Here is a 7,862-nt window from a genome sequence, read left to right as displayed (position 1 = left end):
ATACATCAGCTCCTCACTCTTGTTGTGGTATGGGTTCTTTAGGTGTCTGAATGAGGAGATCTTGAGACTCATATGTTCAAACAATGAACCCTTTACTGGTAGTCGTTAACTTCACAATTACAAAGTATCGTCATACCTGGAGCAGTTACTTACAGAACCCTGATTCTAGTCCGTTGTGACTCTATACATATTGCCCTGCCAAACAACTTTACATTACAATGGCATGCAGGCAATATCACAACCTCCCCCTTTTATCCAAAGAAAACTCTCCAGCCATCCAACAGAATATTACAACAACACCTTTTACTCATTTTCCCTACTCCCCCCATTTCAAGTCTTCTGTTTTTATCATTTTCTTGATTTGATTTATTATTGTCACATTCTATGTATTGGGATATAGAGAAAAGTATTGTTTCTTGTGTGCTATACAGACAAAACATACCGTTCATAGAGTACAAGGTGGGAGGGATGCTGGCGATAACTGAGCACATTCTCACCGTGTCTGTGTAGGTTTCCTTCGGTTTCCTCCCACAGTCCAAAGATGTGTGGATTAGGTGGATTGGCCTTGCTAAATTGCCCCTTATATAGGTATATAGGGGAATTAGTGGGGTTACGGGGTAAGCCTGGGTAAGAGTCAGTGCAGACTCGATGGGCTGAATGGTTTTCTGCACTGTAGGGATTCTGTGATCTATGATACGGTAAGATAACAGATTATGCCATACCGCTGATAAACAGCAGACCCTGTCCACAGATGCTCAGCTTGACATTTAAGGATATGTTGAATGGTTTCCCTTGATCTCCCGTGGTGGTTGGTTGCAAACCGGCAGGAAGATAGAACATAGAACATTACAGCGCAGTACAGACCCTTCGGCCCTCGATGTTGCGCCAACCAGTGGAATGAATCTAATGACCCACTAACCTAAACTATTCCAAAGTTATCCATATGTCTATCCACTGACCATTTGAACGCCCTTAAAGTTGGCGAGCACAACAATGAACTCAGTGAGGATCATGGAAGATGAGGTGGCTGCTGCATAGAGGTCCCCACCCCGCTATATCTCATAGAACATAGAACAAAGAACACTACAGCACAAACAGGCCCTTTGGCTCATGGAGATTTTGAATGCTTTTTGAGGCTGCTTGCTCACAGTGTCACCAAACTCCCAACAGAGAATCACCAGGGAAACTCCGGGCAAACTAACCCGTGCTGCTGGTGAGAAATCCCAGCCACTGGGAGGGTGGGACAGACCCATGGCCACAACACAGGACCAATTCTAGAAAGGACTGATGTGACCCCTTCCACAAAACTGACCGAACTCTTGAACCGGTTCAATTCTGGGCTTGGGTCACTGCCTGGGTGGAGTCCGCACGTTCTCCCCGTGTCTGTGTGGGTTTCCTCCGGGTGCTCTGGTTTCCTCCCACAGTCCGAAGATGTGCTGGTTGGGTGGATTGGCCCGTTCTAAATTGCCCCTTAGTGTCGGGGGATTAGCAGAGTAAATACGTGGAGTTAGGAGGATAGGGCGTGGGTGGGATTGTTGTTGGTGCAGGCTTAATGGGCTGAATGGCCTCCTTCCTCATTGTAGGGATTTTATGACTATGATTCATAGAATCATATGGTACAGAAGAGGCCTTTTGGCCTATCAAGCCTGCGCCAACATGTGAGAAACACCTGCACTCCCATCTAACCCCATCTACCAGCACTTAACCCAAAGCCTCGAATGTTATGACATGCCAAGTCTGTTTGGGATATCTCTGAGTGCCCTGGTTTCCTCCCATAGTCCAAAGATGTGTGGGTTAGGTTGATTGGCCATGCTAAATTGCCCCTTAGAATCAGGGGAATTAGCTGGGTAAATATGTGGGGTTACGGGGATGGGGCCTGGGTGGGATTGTGGTCGTTGCAAAGCTCAATGGGCCAAATAGCCTCATTCTGCACTACAGGAATTCAATGGTTCTGTGAATGGGGTTCCAGAAGAAGATATCAGGCAGCAACAAAGACAGGGGTCAGAAATAAGACTCAGAAGTCAAGTTAAAAGAAAGGAATAAAGCAAAAGGTCCAGAGCTAAAGAGAGAACAGACATGAGATGAAGTGGGCTTGAGGGAGGTCCTGAAGATCTGAGGAGGTAACCAAAGGTTAGTGACTCCTTACTGTGGGCTTTTTGGAGCATGGTTGAGGATGTGAAATTGTGTCTGTAAGATGAAGTTTGATGTACCCTGAGATTGAGCAGAGAAGAATCTTGGAAGACGAGATTGAAACTCTGCAAGGTGGGCCATTATTCAGCTGTCTAAGTGGAAGCGATGATCAGAGGGAATTTCAAGGTGATTTCTTCAAATGTGGACACTGGGGACCCTTGGGATTCCTCCGGGTGTTCCAGTGTAGGTCCGCAAGCACAGGAATGATGGGTGAATGGATATAGGTGGCAGAGTTCAAGATGAGTTCAGGTTTACTGGCTGGAATCGTTGTGAGAGACACATGGGCAAAGGTTTCAGCAGCAGCTGAAAGACAATGCGGGGAATTTTCCTCTCCTACCCGGGCAGGGGGAGCGGCAGACCATGCAAACAGTCCGTTGAACTCGGGCGGGATTTTCTGGTTTTGGGGCAAACATGGCGAAAAATAATCCGGCCCAAAGTTTGAATGAGACTGGTTGGCTCACAATGTGACAAAGTGTGGGTAGTTGAGAAATCCATGGAATCTGCTTGGTCTCATCTGCCATTTGTTATGGAATGTGATTTGTCTGCTGTTTGCCTATTAATTCACATGTGGCTTGTTCTTACTCTGAATATTCGAGTATAAGGTGGATATTGTAAATGTCTTATCTTTCTGAATTTTGATGTGTCTGGAAGAATATTGCTGGTGTGAAAAAAATAGTGCATTTGATTTATCTTTTTGTGTTTGCGTTGAGATCTTTCCAACCTTTTTGTCCGGGTTACCTGCTTTTTGGCCAAAGAAGAGATATTAACATAGCTGGTGAGGAGGGAGGTTTAGAAGAAGAGAGATAGTGAGGTTTATGGAGAGGATTTCTAGATCTTCAGATCTAGACAGCTGAGGTCATGGCCAGCAAAGGTAGAGGGATGAAAACACAGATTGTGTAAGAGACTAGAATTAGAAGAAGGTTAAAAGATATTACAGATATGGAGAGGGATGGAGGACATAGAGGCAATTTTCAAATTCAAACATTGATGTTCCAGGAGCCTGTGTAAGTCAGCAAGAAGCTGACAACACCAGGTTTAAATCCAACCGATTTATTTGATAGTAAACTCACAAGGATTTACTATCAAATAAATCGGTTGGACTTTAACCTGGTGTTGTGAGACTTCTTACTGTGTTTACCCCAGTCCAATGCCGGCATCTCCACATCATAAGTCAGCAAGCATGGGGATGATGGGTGAGTGGAAATGGTGCAAGTTAGAATACAGGCAGCAGAGTTCGCGATGAGCTCAGGTTTACTGATTGGAAGCATCATGACAGACACATGGGCAAAGGTTTCAGCAGCTGAGCTGAGGCAGTGGTGAGGATGGATGATGTTACAGCTGTGGAATGGGGCTGGGAGGGTGAGATTCTGGGTTCATTCAGAAGTTCAGCTCAGGGTCAATGGGGGATATCAAAGGTTTTTAGCCATCTGGTTAAGATGACACCAAGGATGGGGATGGGGTGGGTGGCTGCGGAATGGAGTATCTTGTGAGGATCAAAGACAATGGGCAGAGTTTACAGTCCCTCCTGCTGGCAGGATCTTCCATTCAATGGAATTTTGGATAGCTCTCCGTGTTTCACAGCCTCGCACACTCTGCAACAGGGCTGAGCCATTCCATCCAATAGCTTCAGCCTCCCCAACGTTTATTTAGATGAAATTCTTCCCATCTAACGCTGGAAGTCAGACAAGCAACGTGACGAATCTTGCAAGCTGGAAGGAAATTAAACAAGAAGCTTGCAAACATTTGTACTGAGGGCAAGGAATTGAACTGCAGCTGGCTTTTATAAATTGCAACAGGATTTAAAGGGACAGTCACTGATTGCAATCATAATAACAAAAAGTTGTCACACTTTCTTTCCCTCAGGAAAAAGATACAAAAGTCTGAGGTCACGTACCAAACAACTCAAGAACAGCTTCTTCCCTGCTGCCTTTTGAATGGATGCCCCTCACATTAAGCTGATCTTTCTCTACACCCTCGCTGTGACTGTAACATTACATTCTGCACCCTCTCCTTTCCTTCTCTATAAATGGTATGCTTTGTCTGTATAGCGCGCAAGAAATACTTTTCGCTGTACGTTAATACATGTGACAATAATAAATCAAATCACTGGAGCCTTAAACATGTGCTTAAAACTGCTTTGAAGAGGAATGTGTGACTCCTGGCTGATAGCTGTGGCTTTCTGAGGCCAGGTCTCGAGTTTTGTAAGGTAAATCTGCGGGTATTTGAAACGGAATGACGAGAAAGATCACGAATGGAATTCTCCCAAAAAAATTCTAAGTGTTGAATTCATGGGAAACTGGAGTAATTCACGCTATTTTTTTTCAGTGGAAGTTCACACTAGAATCTCCCACACTCTGTCCTGCAGCGGGATTCTGCACACGCACAGTGGTCCCAAACTGTCAGCCTGCAGTTTGCTGGCCAGCTCGATCACTGGCCAGCCTGGGACACCCCCATAAACCGATCGCAGCCCCCTTGTCCATTCCCGGGCCAACCTTGTGGGTGTGGGGGCAGTGGGAGGGTTTGGGGAGCGTAGGCACGGTGGAGTGCGTGGGCATGGGGTGGAGGGTGGGGAAGAGTGGGGAATTTGGTGTTGGAGCAGGAGCGGGAGCTGGACTCAAAGCCACAGCTGGGATTGAAATCAGACTAACCCCCCGGCCCAGTGACGTTGAGAAAGCTCTCGCTGTGCTGGAGGATGCATCCGGTCACTGGCTGATGATGTTTGCCGTACTTTGTCTTTTGACATCAATTCCATGAAAAAGGCACAGACAATGAGGAAAGATGAAAGTTAACCGTGATTCTTTTCAAGCCAGCTTTGAAGGAGTGCCGCTGGTGACACTTCCCTTTAAGTGGGTGGGCTGCTTTAATAGTTCCCATGACGATATGTGAAGAGGCCCAGTGCAGGCCGGTGGTCAGACGGAGCCTCTGTGGAGTTCAGGCTGTGTCTGGCTGTGGCACAGAGGAAGTACAGTAATTCAGATTAATAACAGGGCTCGGTGCTCTCTGATGTAGCATGTGTCGTGGCAAACCACAACAACAAAAACGCTTCAGTCTTTGACTCTCTCTTTCCTCCTCCGAGTAACATCCTTTTTGTTATGGGATCCAAAGCCCTCCTTTATCTGGGAAACATTTGATTTTGTTTTCAGTGCAGCACTGAGGGAGTACGGCATCGTCACAGGTGCTGTCTCTCCGATGAGATGTTTAAACCCTGGGGCCCCATCTGACCTCACAGCCAGATGTTCATGATCCCAGGACAATGTTCGAAGAGAAGCAGCGGAGGTTCCACCAGTGTCTCAGAAATTACTTATCCCTCAAATAATAGCCAAAAAAACAAATAATTTGGTCGCTTAAAAGGAAGACTTGCATTTATCTGGCATTCCTTACGCAGGATATCCCAAAGTGCTTTGCAGCCAGTGAAGTATTTTTGGTCATAAGTTCATAAGATATAGGAGCAGAATTAGGCCATTCGGCCCATCGAATCTGCTCCTCCATTTTATCATGGCTGATATGCTCCTCATCCCCATTTTCCTGCCTTCTCCCCATAACCCTTCAATCCATTACCAATTAAAAACCTGTCTCCTTAAATTTACTCCCTGTCCCAGCATCCACCACACTTTGGGGTAGTGAAGTCCACAGATTTGGGAGAAGTAGTTTCTCCTCAACTCTGTTTTAAATTTGCTACCTCCTGTCCTAAGACTATCACCTCTCATCCCACAAGAGGGAGCATCTGCTCCGCACCTACTTTATCCACATTTTTATCATCTTATATACCTCAATTTGATCTCCCCTCATTCTTCTAAATTCTAGAGAGTATCAGCCTAACCTGTTCAATCTCTCTTCATACAACAAGCCTCTCATCTCTGGAATCAATCTAATGAACTGCCTCTGAACTGCTTCCAACGTCATCACATCTTTCCTCAAATAAGGGAACCAAAACTGTGCACAATACTCCAGGTGTGGCCTCACCATTGCCTTGTATAGTTGCAGTAATGCTTCCTTATCTTCATATTCTATTCCTTTAGCTATAAGTGCCAAATGGTCATTGTTGTAAGAAATGCAACAGCCAATTTGTGCATAGCAAGATCCCACAAACAGCAATGTGATCTGAGGATCCAATCACCTGTTTATTAGTGATGTTGTTTGAGTATTGGCCGGGGCACTGGGGAGAACTCCCCTACTCTTCTGTGACGTGGGGATTTTTAACATCCACTTGAGAAGACAAATGTCTCATGTGAAAAGTGGCACCTCTGATGGTGCAGCACTCCCTCGGTGCTGTGTGTCCACCGACAATGTGCTGAAGTCTCGAGAGTGCAGCTTGAATCCACCACCTTTGAGCTCAGAGCTGAGTTAGGGTTGGTACTTTAGTTATCTCATAGCTGTGTGTGAGCTGTCAGGCGTTCTTACATTACAACAGATTACATTCTAAAAGAACTTCATTGATCTGAATCCTTTTGGGATATTGAGAAAGGCGCTATAGAAATACAAACCCTCTTTCTAATTAGAATCCTTTTTTAAATGTATTCTTTCATGGGGTTGTTGGGATGGCTGGCTAAAATTTTGCCTGAATCTAATTGCTCTTGAGATACCTTCTTGAACTGCTGCAGCCCATGTGGTGTAGGTACACCCACAGTGCTGTTAGCACGAGAGTTCCAGGATCCAGTGAGACTGAGGGAATGGGGATATATTTCCAAGTTGGGAAGGTATGTGGATTGGAGGGGAACTTGCAGCTGATGGTGTTCCCATGTGTCTGCTGCCCTTGTCCTTCAAGGTGATAGAAGGTGCTGTTGAAGATGCCTTGGTGAGTAGCTGCAGTGTATCTTGTAGATTGTACACATTACTGCCATTGATGGTGGAGGGAGTGTATGTTTAAAGGTGATGAATGTGGTGCCAATCAAGTGGACTGCTTTGTCCTGCCTGGATGGTATCAAACCTCATCCAAGCAAGTGGAGAGTATTCCATTACACTCCTGTCTTGTGCTTCGTAGATGGTCAACAGGTTTTGGGGAGTCAGCAGGTGAGTTACTCGCCACAGAATTCCCAGCCTCTGACCTGCTGTTGTAGCCACAGTATTTATGTGGCTAATCCAGTTCAGTTTCTGGTTAATGGTAACACCCAGCTTGTTGATAGTGGGGGATTCATTGAATGTCAAGGGAAAATGGTTAGATTCCCTTGTCCGAGATGGTCATTTCCTGGCACTGGTGTGGCATGAATGTTACCTTTGCCTGGTGTTAATAGTCTCAAACGAGGGTAAGTAATACTCCCGCCCAGTGAACAGGAAGAGTATCAGAACTCTACAGTGCAGAAACAGGCCCTTCGGCCCATCGAGTCTGCACCGACCACATCCCATCCAGGCCCTACCCCCATATCCCTACATATTCTACCCACTAATCCCTCTAACCTGCACATCTCAGGACACTAAGGGCAATTTAAGCATGGCCAATCAACCTAACCCGCACATCTTTGGACTGTGGGAGGAAACCGGAGCACCCGGAGGAAACCCACGCAGACACAAGGAGAATGTGCAAACTCCACACAGACAATGACCTGAGCTGGGAATCGAACCCAGGACCCTGGAGCTGTGAAGCAGCAGTGCTAACCACTGTGCTACCGTGCCATCCCATTTGACTCTCAGAAGGGGGACAGCTGCCAAAGAACAGAGTTGCGGTGTTCTGCGGG

The sequence above is a fragment of the Carcharhinus amblyrhynchos genome, chromosome 17 (assembly GCF_965287045.1).
Source record: "Carcharhinus amblyrhynchos chromosome 17, sCarAmb.v2.hapA, whole genome shotgun sequence".
In the NCBI taxonomy this organism is placed as follows: domain Eukaryota; kingdom Metazoa; phylum Chordata; class Chondrichthyes; order Carcharhiniformes; family Carcharhinidae; genus Carcharhinus; species Carcharhinus amblyrhynchos.
Note: the sequence above shows the minus strand (reverse complement) of the source record.